The sequence below is a fragment of the Hyla sarda genome, chromosome 6, assembly GCF_029499605.1.
Source record: "Hyla sarda isolate aHylSar1 chromosome 6, aHylSar1.hap1, whole genome shotgun sequence".
Classification (NCBI taxonomy): domain Eukaryota; kingdom Metazoa; phylum Chordata; class Amphibia; order Anura; family Hylidae; genus Hyla; species Hyla sarda.
In genome coordinates, this window is record NC_079194.1 from 288666696 (window position 1) to 288686677 (window position 19982).

At 41.6% G+C, this 19982-nt stretch overlaps 1 protein-coding gene across 8 annotated transcripts in view; it reads left to right on the plus strand.

Moving 5' to 3' along the window:
* Positions 1-19982, plus strand: part of DGKZ (diacylglycerol kinase zeta) — a 232754-nt gene that overhangs the window by 102199 nt on the left and 110573 nt on the right. The window contains exon 1 of one of the 8 annotated variants that reach the window (XM_056527641.1): positions 5776-6131. The exons of 4 other annotated variants lie outside the window; for them this stretch is intronic. The gene's annotated coding sequence lies outside the window, so the exon portion shown is untranslated. Of the gene's footprint in view, positions 1-5775; positions 6132-19436; positions 19627-19982 lie in introns of those variants that run through there. 3 more of the 8 variants (XM_056527638.1, XM_056527640.1, XM_056527639.1) reach the window with 3 other exon arrangements.

The window sequence follows — 19982 nt, forward strand, 5'->3', positions numbered from 1 at the left end:
TCAGCAGAGAGCACTGTGGTCAGACAGAAAAGAAATTAAAAAAGAAAAGAACTTCCTGTGGATCATAACATCACCTGATAAGTACTGGAAGGATTAAGATTTTTTAATAGAAGTAATTTACAAATCTGTTTAACTTTCTGGCACCAGTTGATTTAAAAAAATAAATAAATAAATAAATGTTTTCCACCGGAGTAACCCTTTATCTTACCCTTGGCAACACCTAGAACACTGAGGTTTTTTGTAAGGATTGTAGACTGTGAACTCTCTGCAGCTGCCAGACCTAGGGTTACCACCTTTCTTGCGAAAAAATACCGGCCATGCTAATTTGCATAATTAATTATCTATGCGTGACATCACAGGATACACATATGCGGGATAAATTTTGTCCTATTCTGACCCCTATAACTTTTTTTGCTTCTCCTTATATGGGCCTGTATGAGGGCTCATTTTTTTGCGCCCAGATCTGTAGTTTTTAACAGGACCATTTTTGTTTTGATGGGATTTTTTCATTGCTTTTTTTAAATTACCACAACTCCCAGCATCTTGGACTATATAGTAGTATATAGTATAGGTCAGTGTTTCCCAATCAGGGGTGCCTCCAGCTGTTGCAAAACTACAACTCCCAGCATCTTGGACTATATAGTAGTATATAGTATAGGTCAGTGTTTCCCAACCAGGGGTGCCTCCAGCTGTTGCAAAACTACAACTCCCAGCATGCTGGACTATATAGTAGTATATAGTGTAGTATAGGTCAGTGTTTCCCAACGAGGATTCCCTCCAGCTGTTGCACAACTACAACTCCCAGCATGCTGGACTATATAGTAGTATATACTGTAGTATAGGTCAGTGTTTCCCAACGAGGATTCCCTCCAGCTGTTGCACAACTACAACTCCCAGCATGCCTGTCCGGGCATTCTGGGAGTTGTAGTTTTGCAACAGCTGGAGAAGCTCTGGTTGGGAAACCCTGGTATAGGTTATGGTGCAACATTCCGGGAGTTGGAGGATAGGTTGGATAAGTGTGTGTGTGTGTGTGTGTGTGTATGTATATATGTGTGTATATATATATATATATATATATATATATATATATATTTATAATGTATCTGTGTGTGTGTGTATATATATATATATATATATATATATATATTTATAATGTATGTGTGTGTGTGTGTGTGTATATATATACATATATGAATTATTATATTTTTTTCTTTTAATTTCTGAATTTCAAAGTTTTCTAAGCCCATGGATGAGATCTACTTGCCTGCTGCTAGATTCCAACCTGCGCAAATCTGCCAGCATATCCTTGGCCATGCACGAATTCACCCTGATAAGTCAGATATGGCTTCTGGCAGGAAAAGGACGACTCAAGGACTTTGTTTCTCTCACCTCTGTTGCCTGGATCTAAGGGTACGTTCACACGGGCGGATTTGCTGCAGAAAATCCGCAGCGGATTTTGCTACCATTGACTTCAATGTGTCATCAGAAAATCCACAATAGAGGCAGTTTTGCAGATTTTCCTTCGGACCCATTGAATTCAATGGAAGCAGATTATCTGCTGCGGATTTTTCACAGCAAATACGCTGCAGAAATTCTGCAGGTAATCTGCCCATGTGAACGTACGCTAAAGCAGTGTTTTCCTAATCAGCGTGCCTACAGCTGTTGCAAAACTACAACTCCCAGCATGCCTGGACAGCCAAAGGCTGTTGAATGGGTCTAGAGCAGTGTTTTCCTAACCAACGTGCTTACAGCTGTTGCAAACTACAACTTTCAGTATTGCCCAGGTAGCTTTTGGCTGTCGCGGCATACTGAAAGTTGTAGTTTGCAACAGCTGGAGACATTATGGTTAGTGAAACACTGAAAACACTGCTCTAGACCCATTCAACAGCCTTTGGCTGTCCAGGCATGCTGGGAGTTGTAGTTTTGCAACAGCTGGAGGCACCATGGTTTGGCTGTCAGGGCAGTCTAGGAGTTTTAGTTTTGCTACAGCCAGATGAATCCTGGTTTGGCTGTATGGACATTTTGGGAGTTTTAGTTTTGCAACAGCTGGAATGACCCTGGTTTGGCTGTCTGGGCATGGTGGATGTTGTAGTTTTGCCACAGCTGGAGGCCCCCTGGTTTGGCTTTCCAGGAATGATGGGAGTTGTAGGTTTGCAACAGCTGGGGGCGCCAAGGTTTGGCTTTCGACCATGCTGGGAGTTGTAGTTTTGCAACTGCTTGAGGTACCATGGTTTGGCTGTGCAGGGAATGCTGGGGGGTTGTAATATTGCAAGAGCTGGAGACACCTTGGTTTGAAAACACTGGTTTTTAGGGTGCCTTGGCATTTGAATGGTTAACAATGCAGTTGCTGTTTGAAGATGAAATAGAACACAAGGTTACGTCCCCATCATCATCATGACCATTATAACCACCATTATCATAATCGTCCCCTCGCTGCTCCTGCATATCTCAGTATTTTGCCTTTTTCCTTTTGACTTCTCCATTTCTTACTGTGCCCTCCTGATGTCTCCTGTGCCCCCCTGATGTCTCTTCTCCTGTGCCCCCCTGATGTCTCCTGTGCCCCCCTCGTGTCTCCTGTGCCCCCCTCGTGTCTCCTGTGCCCCCCTGGTGTCTTCTGTGCCCTCCTCATGTCTCCTGTGCCCCCCTTGGCAGGCAGGTTCCTCTCTTTGGTGCTCACCTGCTTGTCCCCATCGCCCCGCTCCTCTCCTCCATGCTCCTCCTCGCACTTCTCTCTCAAGTGTTGTGACTTACCAATGAGGCTTCTCTGTGGTTCTGCGCTGGAGGAGGGGGGGACCTTATAACCCAGACTCCAAACTAGGACTGGAGACCGGTGACTGCGAGCTGGGAGATGGGCAGCAGCTTCTTCTCTGCTCCAATACACACACATAACACTGCACTAAACTACAATACACACACATAACACTGCACTATACTACAATACACACACATAACACTGCACTATACTACAATACACACACCTAACACTGCACTAAACTACAATACACACACCTAACACTGCACTAAACTACAATACACACACAACACTGCACTAAACTACAATACACACACATAACACTGTACTAAACTACAATACACACACATAACACTGCACTAAACTACAATACACACACATAACACTGCACTATACTACAATACACACACATAACACTGTACTAAACTACAATACGCACACATAACACTGCACTATACTACAATACACACACATAACACTGCACTATACTACAATACACACACATAACACTGTACTAAACTACAATACACACACATAACACTGCACTTAACTACAATACACACACATAACACTGCACTATACTACAATACACACACATAACACTGCACTAAACTACAATACACACACATAACACTGCACTAAACTACAATACACACACATAACACTGCACTATACTACAATACACACACATAACACTGCACTATACTACAATACACACACATAACACTGCACTATACTACAATACACACACATAACACTGCACTATACTACAATACACACATAACACTGCACTATACTACAATACACACATAACACTGCACTAAACTACAATACACATACATAACACCGCACTGCACTGTACTGCACTATACTATACTAAAATACACACAGATACATAACACCGCACTGCACTATACTACAATACACATACACACATACATAACACCGCACTATACTATACTTCAATACACACAGATACATAACACCGCACTGCACTGTACTGCACTATACTACAATACACACAGATACATAACACCGCACTGCACTATACTACAATACACATACACACATACATAACACCGCACTATACTATACTACAATACACACAGATACATAACACCGCACTGCACTATTCTATACTACAATACGCACACATACACAACACCGCACTGCACTATACTGCACTATACTATACTACAATACGCACACATACATAACACCGCACTGTACTGCACTATACTATACTACAATACACACAGATACATAACACCACACTGCACTATACTACAATACACATACACACATACATAACACCGCACTATACTATACTACAATACACACAGATACATAACACCGCACTGCACTATTCTATACTACAATACGCACACATACACAACACCGCACTGCACTATACTGCACTATACTATACTACAATACGCACACATACATAACACCGCACTGCACTATTCTATACTACAATACACACAGATACATAACACCACACTGCACTATACTATACTACAATACGCACACATACATAACACCACACTGCACTATACTATACTACAATACGCACACATACATAACACCGCACTGCACTATACTATACTACAATACACACAGATACATAACACCGCACTGCACTATTCTATACTACAATACACACAGATACATAACACCGCACTACACTATACTATACTACAATACGCACACATACATAACACCGCACTGCACTATACTATACTACAATACACACAGATACATAACACCGCACTGCACTATTCTATACTACAATACGCACAGATACATAACAGCGCACTGCACTATACTATACTACAATACACACAGATACATAACACCGCATTGCACTATACTACACAACAATACACACAGATACATAACACCGCACTGCACTGTACTGCACTGTACTACAATACGCACACATACATAACACCGCACTGTACTGCACTATACTATACTACAATACACACAGATACATAACAGCGCACTGCACTATACTACACTACAATACACACAGATACATAACACCGCACTGCACTGTACTGCACTATACTACAATACACACAGATACATAACACCGCACTGCACTATACTTTACTACAATACACACAGATACATAACACCGCACTGCACTATACTACACTACAATACACACAGATACATAACACCGCACTGCACTATTCTATACTACAATACACACAGATACATAACACCGCACTGCACTATTCTATACTACAATACACACAGATACATAACACCGCACTGCACTATACTACACTATACTATACTACAATACACACACATACATAACACCGCACTGCACTATTCTATACTACAATACGCACACATACATAACACCGCACTGCACTATACTACACTATACTATACTACAATACACACAGATACATAACACCGCACTGCACTATACTACACTATACTATACTACAATACACACAGATACATAACACCGCACTGCACTGTACTGCACTATACTATACTATACTACAATACACACACATACATAACACCGCACTGCACTGTACTGCACTATACTATACTACAATACACACAGATACATAACACCGCACTGCACTGTACTGCACTATACTATACTACAATACACACAGATACATAACACCGCACTGCACTGTACTGCACTATACTATACTACAATACACACACATACATAACACCGCACTGCACTGTACTGCACTATACTATACTACAATACACACAGATACATAACACCGCACTGCACTGTACTGCACTATACTATACTATACTATACTATACTACAATACACACAGATACATAACACCGCACTGCACTGTACTGCACTATACTATACTATACTATACTACAATACACACACATACATAACACCGCACTGCACTGTACTGCACTATTCTATACTACAATACGCACAGATACATAACACCGCACTGCACTGTACTGCACTATTCTATACTACAATACACACACATACATAACACCGCACTGCACTGTACTACACTACAATGCACCACTAACTGTCACAACTTTTTGCAGACTTGGGCCCTTGCTTACCCTTTACCTTCCTGACACAGTGTACCGCACAGTATCTATTAACTCTTAAGCTGATTGTGTCACCGCTTGCGAACAACTTTGCACGCCCACACTCGCACACTCACCTTTCGCTTTGACAGTAACTCGTACAGAAGGGGCGACGGTTTCCTTGTTCTCACACAGTGTAGGACACACACTCGCACACTCTTCTCGCTCAGTCATGCTTCCTTTATACTAATCCTCCTCGTCTCTTCTTACACAGTGGATTGCTCCCAGTCTCTGACCGCGCCGACTCTTCTGCCCAGAAGATCAGGTCATAGCCTTTTTTATTTTATTTACCCTGTATTTATAGAGGTTGTGGGTGGCATGGGGGTCGGGTATGTGGTAGGCTTTTGGGGTAACTGATTAAAGTTGCAGGATGTCGGGATTAGTTTTGAAGTAATAGTCTGAGACTATCCAGCACGGATTTGATAGTGATGAGGATGGGGGACTGTGTAAGTTTAGGGTTAAATAGGGGGTCTTGTTACATGAATGGACTTTTAATTTGCTTTATCCTGTATTTGTGCACATTACTATACTAGAAATCTATTATGTATGTGTGGCTTGAAATCCTAGTACTTCATCCAGGTACTATATACGGTCAGTCCATATTCAGGTGCATATATACTATAAAGTGTGTGTAGTGAGTGTGTTTATGTAGTATGTACATGTGTATATGTAGTATGTATGTGTGTATGCGTGTGTGTGTATATGTAGTATGCATGTGTGTGTAGTGAGTGTGTATATGTAGTATGTATATGTAGTATGTACGTGTGTATGTGTGTGTGTATATGTAGTATGCATGTGTGTGTAGTGAGCGTGTATATGTAGTATGCATGTGTGTGTAGTGAGCGTGTATATGTAGTATGCATGTGTGTAGTGAGCGTGTATATGTAGTATGCATGTGTGTAGTGAGCATGTATATGTAGTATGCATGTGTGTGTAGTGAGCGTGTATATGTAGTATGCATGTGTGTGTAGTGAGTGTGTATATGTAGTATGCATGTGTGTGTAGTGAGTGTGTATATGTAGTATGCATGTGTGTGTAGTGAGTGTGTATATGTAGTATGCATGTGTGTGTAGTGAGTGTGTATATGTAGTATGCATGTGTGTGTAGTGAGTGTGTATGTTTAGTATGCATGTGTGTGTAGCGAGTGTGTATATGTAGTATGCATGTGTGTGTAGTGAGTGTGTATATGTAGTATGCATGTGTGTGTAGTGAGCATGTATATGTAGTATGCATGTGTGTGTAGTGAGCATGTATATGTAGTATGCATGTGTGTAGTGAGTGTGTATATGTAGTATGCATGTGTGTAGTGAGTGTGTATATGTAGTATGTACGTGTGTATATGTAGTATTTACGTGTGTATATGTAGTATCGACGTGTGTAGTGGCTATGTGTGTGTGTATGTATGTGTATATATATAATATATATTCCAAAGTGTAGTAGAATGAGCACAGGATGGTCTTTAGAGCGGTGCATGATATCCACCAGCTTGTCAATGCTGGATTCAGATACAAAGTCCCCATTCCAGGATACGGCACCAATCAGGAGGTCCGGTTAAGTGCTGGCTTAAATACTGTATTGTATCAGAGACTATAAATGCGACTTTCCGGCTAGTGAGCCTTTCTCAAACATAGTGCATACATAAATACAACAATCTTATATAGGTAACAAATACACGTGATAGGTGGAAACACAAGTGCAAATAGTGCAGCATTATTCATTAAGCCAACCCTCCAAACTCCAAAGGTTTAGACGGTGGTCATGTGACATAAGAGCTGTCAAGCATAAAAACATAAAAAAAAATATAACATAAATGCAGTGTGTTAAATCTAGACCAATTGGAGTGGCAGACAAGGGGGGGACACTTTGGATTGTACGTTTGCTTTGATTCGCGTTCCGATGAGCGGCTTTGACAGAATGTCTACACCACCATTGTGTGGCTCTACATCGCAAGGTGCAAGCATTATGAGTACTTTCACATATTCCGAACTGGATGCAACAAGAGTACTGAGTACTGTACATAGAGAAGCCACGTTCCGGAGTGTTCCATCAATCGACCTACTCAGAAGGAAGTGAGATGTGGAATCTAGACGTTTGGTTACACCGGAGCTCTATTTAGTCCCCCTCAGTGAGTACTACCGTGAACAGAGGATTCCACGGGGATGCGCTCCCATATGAACCCAAATCTGTTCGCAGACATTGACCTTTTTCATCAGAAGTTTATCCAGATATCAAACAAATATGCCTTTGACGTCATGTTGCTCCACGTGGAGTTTTTACGGCTGGATTTCGAGAAAACTCAAACCAAGTGTCTTGACGTAGAGGAGCAGTTGAAATCTCTCCTCACCCCAAAGGAAGGGGTATCAAGACTTTAAGGAGAAACTGGCATCCAGACTCCTCAAACACCAACAAGAATTGGAGGAGGCCAAAAGAATGAAATGGCACCGCGATATCGAGGATTACAATAATGGAAAAATATATACATGGCAATCGCAACTTCAGCATGAGAATAAAAGAGCATTCCAACTCAGTCCGATGTATCCATTCAACAACCTTTTTTTACCCAAAGGCCCCCACACAGAAGGAGGCGGGGGAAAGAAAACAACACAAGGGGTTCAGACCTGGCCGAACTATTTACCACAAACCCCCGAGAGGACGAGCGAGGAGAGAACGTTAGTGGTAAATATCAGCTCCATTACATTATCTGATATAGAAATGAGAGCCTTGAAGAAGGGACGTTCGTATTGTCCAACTACTGATGTAGATTGGTTTTCTCTCCATATTGACCATGAGACATTTTTCCGTAGATTACGACTAAACAATTATTTTTCACAGAATGCTAATGAAACCCAAGTTGCCACTTCTGTACTTAAACAGACAGACCTCACATTGAAAGAGGTGGGTCTGTTTAACAAGAGCAATCATGATCGGGGTATTCCGGGCAAAAATATTTTATCCCCTATGCAAAGGATAGGGGATAAGGTGTCTGATCGCGGGGGGCCCGCTGCGATCTCCCTGCAGCACCCGCATTCTATGCGGGTGCTGAATCCTCAGTTTCAGGAACATAGAACCATAAGATAAGAACCATTTGGCCCATCTAGTCTGCCCAATAATCTGAATCCTATGAATAGTCCCTGGCCCTATCTTATATGTAGGATAGCCTTATACCTATCCCTATCTTATATGTAGGATAGCCTTATGTCTATCTATATCTTATATGAAGGATAGCCTTATGCCTATCTCTATCTTATATGAATAGCCTTATGTCTATCCCTATCTTATATGAAGGATAGCCTTATGTCTATCCCTATGTTATATGAAGTATAGCCTTATGTCTATCTATATCTTATATGAAGGATAGCCTTATGCCTATCTCTATCTTATGTGAATAGCCTTATGTCTATCTCTATCTTATATGAAGGATAGCCTTATGTCTATCCCTATGTTATATGAAGTATAGCCTTATGTCTATCTATATCTTATATGAAGGATAGCCTTATGCCTATCTCTATCTTATGTGAATAGCCTTATGTCTATCCCTATCTTATATGAAGTATAGCCTTATGTCTATCTCTATCTTATATGAAGGATAGCCTTATGTCTATCCCTATCTTATATGAAGTATAGCCTTATGTCTATCCCAATCTTATATGAAGGATAACCTTATGCTTATCCCATGCATGTTTAAACTCCTTCACTGTATTTGCAGCGACCACTTCTGCAGGAAGGCTATTCCATGCATCCACTACTCTCTCAGTAAAGTAATACTTCCTGATATTACTATTAAATCTTTGCCCCCTCTACTTTAAAACTAATGTCCTCTTGTGGTAGTTTTTCTTCTTTTAAATATCCTCTCCTCCTTTACCGTGTTGATTCCATATATATATATATATTATATATATATATATATATATATATATATATATATATATATATATACATATATATACACATATATATATAAAAGTCTCTATCATATCCCTTCTGTCTCTTCTTTCTTCTATACATGTTAGGGTCCTTTAACCTTTCCTGGTAAGTTTTATCCTGCAATACATGTACTTGTTTAGTATCTTCTCTGAACTCTCTCTAGAGTATCTATATCCTTCTGGAGGTACGGCCTCTAGTACTGCGCACAATACTCCAAGTGAGGTCTCACCAGTGTTCTGTACAGCAGCATGAGCACTTCTCTCTTTCTGCTGCTTATACCTCTCCCTATACATCCAAGCATTCTGCTAGTGTTTCCTGCTGCTCTATTATTACATTGTCTTCCTACCTTTAAGTCTTCTGAAATAATTACTCCTAAATCCCTTTCCTCAGATACTGAGGTCAGGACTGTGTCAAATATTCTATATTCTGCCTGAGGGTTTTTACGCCCCAGGTGCATTATCTTGCACTTATCCACATTAAATTTCAGTGTCCAGAGTTCTGACCATTCTTCTAGTTTTCCTAAATCCTTTTCCATTTGGCGGATCCCTCCAGGAACATAAACCCTGTTACATATCTTTGTGTCATCAGCAAAATGACCAATACCGAACCATCAAGACCTTTTGCGATATCACTAATGAAGATATTAAACAATATTGGTCCCAGTACAGATCCCTGAGGTCCCCACTGGTGACAAGACCTTGCTCTGAATATTCTCCATTAACTACAACCCTCTGCTGTCTAATCCACTCAACAATATGGGAGTCCAAGCTCAATGACTGTAGTTTATTGATAAGTCTTCTATGTGGACAGTGTCAAAAACCTTACTAAAATCTATATATGTGATGTCTACTGCCCCTCCGCCATCTATTATTTTCAGTCACCCAGTCAAAAAAATCAATAAGATTTGTTTGACATCATCTCCCTGAAGTAAACCCATGTTGTTTTTCAGGGATTTTAGATGTTCCACAATCCTATCCTTTAGTAGGGTTTCCATTAATTTCCCCACTATTGATGTCAGACTTACTGGCCTATAGTTGCTTGATTCCTCCCTACTATACTTTACAGCCACATGGATTGAACGTGGATTTTAATCTTAAACTCTACATGTAACTTTATTCTTGTTTGCCCCCATTTTTTGTCTATTTTATTATATCCATTCCCCCTTTTTATGCTATTTTTTGTTTACTTTTCACTTTTTCATTTTTTATTTTCTTCATTTTTGTTTTTTATTTATTATTTATTTTTGGGATTTTTTATTTTTTATAATTCATTTTGCTTCTCCCCCTTATCAATTTTTTCCTTTTTTTTAATCTTTTCCTTTTGTCCCCTTTTTTCTCTTCCTATTTTTCTCATTTTATTTTTTATATTTTATTGTATTTAGTTTTTTTTATTCTTCAAGTTTTCTTTATTTTACATTTTTAATTTTTTATTTATATATATATTTTAAATTTTCATTAACTTTTTCTTTCTCTTTATGCATTCCTCCCCTTTTTTCTTTCCCCCCCCTTTTTTTATTTCCCTCTGTTTTTCTTTCTTCATCCATTTGTTTCTTCTGTTCTAAACATAGCCTATTAGGATTATGTAACAACCCATCTTAAAAAGCATAAGAAATTGACGTGAGGTGGTGTTTTTGAATTTTTTTCTCTTTTTTTATATTTTTTTAGGCACTGTTTACTATATTTGTACATCTTGACCAATTGGAGCAGACAATACACAGGGGATTCCACAGCACAATATATCAAGTCTACACCTATTCACTGACCGTCCTTTATGTCAAACTAACTATCATATCTCTTTGATGGATCCCACTCCGGACCCTGGCAGATCATTGCGGGATCTGACTGACATTTGGCTGTTAAGGTCTGTCCGCCGAATCTCTGCATCTGTTACAGGACGGCTGCGCTGACAGCACTATGTACTAGCGCATGCGCAGGGGAATCCCCTATACACAGGTAGGCGATTAGACTTCCAGCTAGCTGCGATCACGTGTGGGATCTTTGCGCAGCCGTATGTTCATTGTTTACAAGCGGAAAGGACGGAGTGTGGAGTTAGGGTGGGTTCACACCACGATTTTTCTATACAGTTTTTGGATAGTTTTATTTTTTTTTTTAACCGTATGCAACCGTACAGCAAACCGTGGCCATAGACTTTCCATTCAAAACCATATGCACATACGGTATATTGTATACATATTGTATACGGGTGTCTGCGTTTTTCAAACCATACAATTTTTTACTTTCTTTTTTTTTTTCTGGACAGAAAACCGTGGCCTACCACAGTTTTTGGTCCGGGTGAAAAACCGTATTAACCCATATACGTTTTTTTTTTTACATGGGAGTCAATGGGAACCGTACAGACCTGTATGTACGTACGGTTTCATCCGGTTTTCACCATACGGTTTTTGACTTTGCACAGTTTTTTTTTCTTGGAATTTCAATCAAACAAGTGAAACTTTATTCATAATGGAGTGAAAAGTTCAAAACGTTTACGTTTTTTTTCTTAAAAAAACGGATGCAACCGGACATAATTTTTCAACTGTATAGAGATAAAACTTTCAGGAAAGAAAGAGCAAGTCCAGCTCACCACCTAAACCGCCGTGTCTCGGACACGTGTGGACCAACACGCATAGGATAGACAAGGGAGAAATAGGCGTCCAGCACTCGGCATGCGGTAAAAAGGACAGCTTTATTCTTCATTGGAAGGACACAAACACTGCGGCATGAACAATGCTTGACAGCTCTTATGTCACATGACATAGTTATAGAGATATATATATATATATATATATATATATATATATAGTTATAGATGGATATATAAATATAATATATCTGTATGTATGTGCCTCCAAAAATTGCCTCCACCCCTATATAAGTTCACCACTGATCTCATCTCTTATACTCATACATATAGAGAAACTTCTCCAAAAGACCACTCCATTACCCAGACCAGATTTTCCGCTCCACATTTATTTTGCATTATTTGAGACTACCACCCAAAATTGGTCTTGTCCGAAAAGGTTGTTGTCTTTATTAGAGCGGTCCCTTACTTTTTTTACTTTCGGTATATTTGACTCTGTATGTTCCCATCCTGCGTCCCTCTCTAGCAGTTGCAAAACTACAACTCCCATCATGCCCGGACAGCCGAAGGCTGTCCGGGCATGATGGGCGTTGTGGTTTTGCAACCGCAGTTGCCATGATACAAGTTGGGGACGACAACACTTCATTAGATGAACGTTGACAACCTCTGATCTAGAGGACTGGTCGCCCAAATTATGTGTATGGGGGGGCATGATGGGAGTTGTAGTTTTGTAAAAGCTGGTTAGGCACAAGTTCGGGGGAACGCTGCTCTATGGAATACACATGCCATGATTTCGACGATAGATCGGTATATACACTTTGCTGGTAGCGTTGCTTAGTTTTGTTTTGTTGTCGCTCACATGGTTACATTTCCACATCACTGGGCGTTCCTGAGGTGATATCTCTTTAAAGGATCCACAGTCTTATTTCCATATTGGAGAGTTGGCGAGAACAGTCTGTTATTTTTTATGATTGGCCATGTCAGGCCGGGGAGGGGTGTAACCTCCTTTGTGGAGACTGTACTATCGGCCATATTGGAATGTCCTCCATAGCAATCTGATTGGTTGCTATGGGCAACTGTTATGATGCTTAGTGCTTATGCGGCTATTTGCTACTGGGGGGGAAAAAAAACACTTAGATTTGGCCCCCCCACGCTTCGGACCCCCACCATCTGTGATGAGCAGCCAGTCACCAGCTGAGATGGTACCCCGTCTCTGCCAGTGATTGGCTTCGCGGGCCGTCACCCCTGCTTGTCTCGGAAGGTGGGGTCCGGGACACTCAGGGTACTGGTAAGTAGCCGGACCCCATACAGGAGATCCCGAGAGGTCCCAGTGGTCAGTCCTACCCACAACCCCCACCTCCTCACCATCAGACACTTAAAGGGGTACTCCTCTGGAAAACATAATTTTTTTGGGCTGTCCAGACATGCTGGGAGTTGTAGTGTTTCAACAGCACGAGGCACACAGTTTTGAACTCATGGCTCCTGATTCTCCTTGCTGTGATGTGTCTTCTCCGCAGGTACTGCGCTCTTCAGCGATGTCCCACCTTAGTCAGTGACTTAAAGGGCTACTCCGATGGAAAAAAAAATTGTTTTCAAATCAACTCAATTTCAGACAACACAGTTCGGCATGGATTCTAGAGGATAATATGCGCCAAAGGGAACACGGCAAGAAGCCATCCTTAAAGGGGTGTTTTAGAGGGGGAATAAAACTCATCCCCTATACACAGGATAGGGGTTAAAGTTTTTTTTAAATCAACTGGTGGCAGAAAGTTATACAGATTTGTAAATTAGTTCTATTTAAAAATCTTAATCCTTCCAGTACTTATCAGCTGCTGTATGATCCACAGGAAGTTGTTTTCTTTTTGAATTTTCTTTCTGTCTGACCACAGTGCTTTCTGCTGACACCTCTGTCCATGTCAGGTACTGTCCAGAGTAGGAGCAAATCCCCATAGCAAACCTCTCCTGCTCCGGACAGTTCCAAACATGGACAGAGGTGTCAGCACAGAGCACTGCGGTCAGACAGAAAGGAAATTCAAAAAGAAAAGAACTTCCTGTGGATCATACAGCAGCTGATAAGTACTGGAAGGATTAAGATTTTTTTTAATAGAAGTAATTTACAAATCTGTTTAACTTTCTGCCACCAGTTGATTTAAAAAAAACTTTAACCCCTATCCTGTGTATAGGGGATGAGTTTTATTCCCCCTCTAAAACACCCCTTTAAGGATGGCTTCTTGCCGTGTTCCCTTTGGCGCGTATTATCCTCTAGAATCCATGCCGAACTGTGATGTCTGAAATAGCGACAGAATTCATGGTCAAATACTAGGCAGAGAATCCGAAATTTGAATGTTTTCCGCTGCAGAATTTTTCACGTTGGAAATTCAGCTGTGTGCACAGTGCAGCAGAATCCTGTTGAAAACAATGGGAGGTTGCTGCAGTGGAATTTCCGACCAGAATTTTTCCGCTGCATTCCGCTCTGAAATTCGGCTGTGTGAATGGGCTCTAAGGAATCTCCGCCCAGAGATATTCCGGGTTGGAGTTTCCAAAATTCGTTGGCACTAGGCCTATGCGTCACTATTGACAGAAATGATCTTGTACATTCTTTTGGCATGTGATTATTCCGCAGTGTGAATAGGCGACGAATAGGAACATCCATTCACACAAGTGTTAGATTAGTGCCACGGAATTCTGTGCAGATAATCCTTAGTGTGAACATACCCTTAGGACAGTGTTTCCGAAACGGTTCCTCCAGCTGTTGCAAAACTACAACTTCCAGCATGCCCGGACAGCCAACGGCTGTCCGGGCATGCTGGGAGTTGTAGTTTTGCCCCAGCTGGAGGCACAATGGTTTGGTTGTCCAGGCCAAAGGCTGTCCAGGCATGCTGGGAGTTGTAGTTTTGCAACAGCTGGAGGCACAATGGTTTGGTTGTCCAGGCCAAAGGCTGTCCGGGCATGCTGGGAGTTGTAGTTTTGCAACAGCTGGAGACACCACGGTTTTGTTGTCCAGGCATGCTGGACAAACAGCTATTTTTATTTTTTATTATTATAATTAATAATAAAAAAATATATAATAATAATAATTAATAATAGTATTATTATTATTAGCATTATATATTTATTTATTAACAATATTCTTTATTATTATTAATATTATTTATTACTATTATTTTTTATTTTTTCTCTTAAAGTAGGTAGGGGAACCCTTGCACTCTTTTTGCTGGCATGGTCCTCCCCGCTTGATGTCTGTATATATAGTCTATTGATGTCATTGTATATAGTACTCTGTCGCTGTTGCTTTGAATGAATTTGCATGAGTGGCTCTTTTGGCACCAATTCTATCGGATGACGTCAGTGATTTCCATTTATACAAATATTCCTTACAGCTCTTTCTAAATGTCACTTGTGTACATCACCTGAGCGCCTTGAGGTTTGATAATCAGTCCCTTCATTGTCCTCAACAGCGACTTTTATCTTTTTTAGATCTTGTTTCCGTATTCGCTACTGGGGTCTGCAAGCAATTCAACACTGACTATTAGGAGGTTCACAGACAGCACAGCGCTGACTACAGGGAGGTGTAAGCAGTGCAGCGCTGACTACAGGGAGGTGTAAGCAGTGCAGCGCTGACTACAGGGAGGTGTAAGCAGTTTGGCGCTGACTACAGGGAGGTGTAAGAAGTGCAGTATGGACTACAGAGAGGTGTAAGCAGTGCAGCGCTGACTACTGGGAGGTGTAAGCAGTGCAGCGCTGACTTCTGGGAGGTGTAAGCAGTACAGCGCTGACTTCTGGGAGGTGTAAGCAGTGCAGCGCTGACTTCTGGGAGGTGTAAGCAGTGCAGCGCTGACTTCTGGGAGGTGTAAGCAGTGCAGCGCGGACTACAGGGAGGTGTCTGCAGTGCAGCGCTGACTACAGGGAGGTGTAAGCAGTGCAGCGCTGACTACAGGGGTTTGTAAACACTGCAACTCTGGCTATGTGGGGGGTGTTAACAGTCCAGCACCCTCTACTGTCTGGTGTATACAGTGCTACTCTAACTTACTGGAGGTATTGTGCAGCACTGACTACTGGGGGACATAAACATGACTATTGGGGTGTAACCAGTGCAGCACTGACTATGGGGGACATAAACATGACTATTGGGGTGTAACCAGTGCAGCACGGACTATGGGGGACATAAACATGACTATTGGGGTGTAACCAGTGCAGCACTGACTATGGGGGACATAAACATGACTATTGGGGTGTAACCAGTGCAGCACGGACTATGGGGTTACTATTATTTGACCCTTGAGGTGTCACATACAACTATCAGCGCACATGTATATAAAGCTATTGATGCTAGTTTCCTAACACCGGCCGCACACTTCAGCCCTAAATAATTTGTGATTGAAGACCAAATGGGCGCCGTTATTTTTTTATTTGCAGCCCTATTAATCTTCTATTATCTTCTTATGGATTCCCCCTTGTGAATCACACATTCCCACGTCCACTGCAGAGAACAGCGTGGAGTACAGCACAGTGTGTACGGTGTCGTCTTGTATCTGCGGCTTATATATTACCGGACGGCTGTGAACGCTGTGGATTTCGGCTTTGCGACAGCGCCGTGTCATCCCAGGCGAATGCACCTGCACTATTTATAGCCGTCTGTGTATCTGAGATCCGTGCCTATAAATAGCCAGGTTTGTGTTTTCGTTACCACCAAGTTAACCCCCTCTCATGTTCTCCAACACCAACCTTTTATTTTATTTATTTATTTTTTGTTCGTCCCAGTTGTCGGGCGTATAGTTTACTCGCTGTAATGTGATTAGCGACACCGTATACTTGGCGAGATAGCCGACACTGTGCGTGTAAATAAAATAAAAAAATAAAGAATATATATATAATGTGTGTGTATAGAGAGAGATAAATACTCTGTGGGGGGAGATTTATCAAAACCTGTCCAGAGAAAAAGTTGCTGAGTTGCCCATAGCAACCAATCAAATCTCTGCTTTCATTTTTCACAGGCCTCTTTATAAATGAAAGCAGCGATCTGATTGGTTGCTATGGGCAACTCAGCAAATTCTTCTCTGGACAGGTTTTGATAAATCTCCCCCTGTGTGTATGTATGTGTATGTGTGTATATATATATATATATATATATATATATATATATATATATATATGGATAGATAGATGGATAGAACAACAATGGTGCAGCACTCAAAAATGCAAAGAAAAACGGTGAATTTAATCCTTCATGTTAAGCAAAAAATAGCAACGTTTCAGCTCCTCAATGGAGCTGAAACGTTGCTATTTTTTGCTTGACATGAAGGAATAAATTCACAGTTTTTTCGTTTTTTTTTTTTTGCATTTTTGAGTGGTGCGCCATTGTTGTTCTATTATCTGGACTGTGATCGAGTTGGGGCACTGGCACCAGAGACTATGATGGTGAAGTAGTGCTGCATTGCTTTGGAGAAATTATATACAGTGATCCCTCAACTTACAATGGCCTCAACATACAATAGTTTCAACATACAATGGTCTTTTCTGGAGCATTGTAAGTTGAAACCAGACTCCACATACAATGCCATGGACAGTCCAGATCTGTGAAACGCGTCAATGGCTGGAAGATCTGACCAATCAGAATGGGCAATTTACTGGTAAAACACCTGTATTACTGAAGCGTATGCACTGACTGGTGTCTGGTAGCGCCCCCTACAGTACAGGGAGGTATTACATGTACTGTACTACTCTTTACCTGTATTACTGAAGTGCATGCACTGCCTGGTGTCTGGTAGTTCCCCCTACAGTGCAGGGAGGTATTACATGTTCTGTACTCTTTACCTGTATTACTGAAGTGTATGCACTGACTGGTGTCTGGTAGCGCCCCCTACAGTACAGGGAGGTATTACATGTTCTGTACTCTTTACCTGTACCAGGGTTAGCTGCTCCTTTGGACACCAGGTGAGGGCGGCTCCATATTACTTTTTTAGGACACTGTGTACTGTACAGGACCCTGAAGAAGCTCCTGTCCTCTACATAGACCAGTGTTTCCCAAGCAGGGTGCCCACAGCTGTTGCAAAACTACAACTCCCAGCATGCCCGGACAGCCAAAGGCTGTCCGGGCATGCTGGGAGTTGTAGTTTTGCAACAGCTGGAGGCTCTTTGCTTCAGAAACGCTGACATAGACAGTGATTACAGCTTCCAGCAGATCTTTCTTACTTTTATAAGTAAGGATTTGCTTTATCTATATTAGTTATCTACTTATTTTTCTTTAACTCTCACTTTTTCCTATTTTTGGATGACATTTTGGGGGCTTCAGAACCAATTACTAGGTTTCCATAGAGTTATGGCCTCAACATACAATGGTTTCAACATACAATGGTCGTCCCAGAACCAATTAATATTGTAACTTGAGGGACCACTCTATATATATATATATATATATATATATATATATATATATATATATATATATATATAATATGGACAAGACAACAAATTTAATGAGATTCAAATTTTTGACGTAAAAAAAAAAAAGCAGCGCATAACGAAGGGCTTATTACAACGGCCGCGTCTGTCGCAGATGTTGAGCCTCGCAGAGCTATATCCAAGTACGGCGGAGGAGACCATGCACAGGAAATGCTCGCTGCAAGCAGCTTCCTCTCCATTCTTTGCGAGGAGGAGACCTTTAACCTGTGTCCTTTTCGGCTGTTCTGGGCTACAGTCCAGAATGGGTTTAGGAAAGAAGCCGGGAACATCCCCACAAACAGGACAGAGAATGTTGTTCCTATACTACATATCCTTTCTCACCCCCCCTCCCCACCAGGGCAATGCCAGCGAGTGGGTGCTCCCTTTTTTTTTTTGTCTTTTGTCACTGGTTAAGGAAGGTCACCGCTCAATCATGTTTTATGGCGACACAAACAAGCGGTGGCTTTATGGAGGAGCAGACTATAAATGATGTATTGTGTAAGCGCCGGCTCCCCGCTCATCCATCTCCCGCCGGCCCTGCAGAGCTGGTGCTTGATATCTGGGGAGCTGAACCTAATCTCCCCATCCCCTGCCAGCGTGCCGGATTTGGGCTTTAAACCCCTCCTTTCCAGCTGTTCTTCTTACTATTTAGATCCAACCTTAAGCGGCACATTTGTTTTCACGTTTTAACTTGACAGAATGGGATAATCGGGCGTTTTACGAGCGAGGCGTGAAGATCCTTGCGGACCGCGACGTTTCACCTGCATCTGATCACGGCTTCGCGCGTTATCGAAGAGGATCTGTCCGTAATCCTGGTGAATACTTGTAGCCTCCCTCAAATAATCTGATCATACAGGGAACGTTTTAACAGAAAATGACTTATTGTTTAAAGGGGTACTCCGGCTATGTTAAGCTTATTCCCTACACGAAGCTTTGGGGGGTGGGTTGGGTCGGTCTCACGCGATCTCTAGAACAGGACCCGTCTCTTACCACTTCGGCCCCCACCTTCCTAGACAAACTGGCAGCGATGTCCCGCCTCGGATCGCCACTTTTTATAGTCTTCGTGGGGGCCGGAGCACTTAGGGGTAAGAGACTGGCCCTGTTCTGGAGATTGGTGGGGTCCCAGAGGTCATAACCCCTGCAATCAGACCCTTAATAAGATTTTAACATA